Source organism: Tupaia chinensis, unplaced genomic scaffold (genome assembly GCF_000334495.1).
Source record: "Tupaia chinensis unplaced genomic scaffold, TupChi_1.0 Scaffold000044_1, whole genome shotgun sequence".
Taxonomy (NCBI): domain Eukaryota; kingdom Metazoa; phylum Chordata; class Mammalia; order Scandentia; family Tupaiidae; genus Tupaia; species Tupaia belangeri.
Window position 1 is genome coordinate 1,126,034 of NW_006159500.1, and position 2,414 is coordinate 1,128,447.

Below are 2,414 nucleotides of genomic sequence, written 5' to 3' on the forward strand. Positions count from 1 at the left end.
ACCCCATGGTTCAAGGAACACATTGGATGTGTGCACACATGTCCAAAATCCCAAAAGAAGGGAGAGATGGAGGAAAGGGATTGTGGCATGGCCATGCCCCATGGGGGATGCTTTCTTCTCTCCTTCTCTGTCACTCTCTGGCAATTGCACATTCCCTCTAGACAAACACACATACATATACATACACACAAATTTATCTGGTGCAAAAAAATTAAATTCATGCATAGTTTTTTTTTTTCATAATATGCATTTTCCGTGTACTTCTTGAAGTCCCTTCAAATAAATATTGCAGTGGTGCCCTGGAACTCAGTAGATAATGAGGTGTGAGGTGTTAGCCTTCTGCCAGGCACTGTGTAAAGGACTGGAACCACCAGGGCAGAGTGTGCCACCTGTTTGCCATCAGGTAGCTAGTTCCACAATTAATTGCGTAATTGTGGCCGTGATAAGCACCATAGGGAAGAAGTAAAGAAAATCATAGCCAGAGTTTCATTAGGGTGGGAAGAGGGCAGTCTGGGAAACAAGGGCAGTCCCTTCTCCTGAGGAATCGACTGACCTGCTGCACGCTGGAGACGCTCAGGAGTCAGGCTCACTCATGGTAGGAATGTCAGAGTCAGAGTCTAGGCCTGAGGAAACCAGGATGAGCAGCTCATCCATACTGCGAAGGAGTGTCCTGCTTTTAAAATCCCTCCATTTCAGGACCAGAAGTTAGCATAATGGCTATATTGCTGAACTCCCATGTAGTCAACCACGGTTTGAGTCCCAGACCCAGTGGTTTAGACTCACACCAGGTGCATGTGCGTGCGTGCCCAAGATCCCGAGAGGAGAATGGAGGAGAAGGGATTGTGATGTGGCCATCCTCCCTGGGGGGTGATTTCTCACTTTCTGTCTCTCTGTCTCTCCCTGTCTTTCTGGCAAATGCATGTACCCTATAGCAAAAGCCTCTCAAAAAAAAAATCCCTCCACTCCATACAAACCAAATGGTTTGGCCATCCTAAAGGGAACTACACATAGACTGGGGTGACAAATCTGGGGACTCAGTAGAAGCCAATCACCTAAGATGCAGAGGACGAGAGAGAACTTGGCATGAGGATGAGAGCCAGTGTCCAGATCCCACAGGCCTAATAGGCCTTTCTGAAGGCAGTAGGAGGCCACTGCTGGGTTTAATCTGATACAATGTGGGTTTCCTGTAAGTGACACTTTGGCCACAGAGTGGCGACATCAGAGAGAATGAATACCATGTGAAACCCACCAACATGCTCCCTCCATTCTACCTTTCTCCTTTGACTGCAGCCCCTCTTCCCCTCTTTTTCCATACTCTGTCCTGTGCTCTCCAGTCTGGCTTCAGCCCTTAGAGGCTCCTGACTCTGAGTCCAGGCTCCCAGAACTTCCATTTTAGGCAGGGACCTTTCTAGGAGGCTCAGGGGGCCTTCCTCGCTGGGCATTTACAGACTTGTGAAAAAGCCAGGCTGGTGGTTAGGGCGCTGGGCAATCCCACGTGACCAAAAACAATTTGAGTCCCAGACCTGGTGGCTTGCTTTCTCACTTTCTCTCTTCTCTCTCTCTCTCTCTCTCTCTCTCTCTCTCTCTCTCTCGTCTCCCTGTAGCCAAATTTGAATGAATGAATGAATGAATAAATTTTTTTAAAAAAGAAAAACTTAGCCAGGCAGGTATCACCAGCCCAACTTTTATTTTATATATGCCCAATACTTTTCTCCAACATCCAAGTATGAACAGAAGGTCCTTTTCTGGAATTAACCTTTCCACAAAGTGGGTGCTCAGTAAATTATATATATATATATATACACATATATACATATATATACACATATATATGTATGTACACACACACATTTTTTAAGGGAGATTTTTGCTATAGGGTGTGCATGCTCGCCAGAGAGACAGAGAGAAGCGGGGAAATAGAAAGCAAGAAATCACATACATACACACACACACACACACACACACACACACCCAAGGGGATTGCCACTCTGCAATTCTTTTTCCTCCATTCTCCGCTCGGGATTTTGACCATGCCCTGCATGAGTTTTAAGCTGGCAGGTCCAGGAGTCGAACTGCTATGTACTACATGGGAGTCCAGTAATGTAACCATCATGCCATCTGCTGGTCCTGCTCAGTAAATATTTGCTGAAAGTCATATACTTCAAAAAAAAAAAAATCTTCTCTCTAAGCCCAATATATTAGGTTGTCAGGAAAGTCATGACCTATTTTTCTGTTTTTCTATGCAAAAATGCATCATGACTTTCCCAACAACTCGATAGTTTCCTTGGGTAAAAATGGCTCTTGGGGAGGTGCAAGGGGCGGCAGGCGATGTGGTGGTTAAGGGTGCTGGACTCCTACATGGCTGACCGTAGTGCAAGTCCTGGACCTGGCAGCTTGCTTTCTCACTTCCTCTC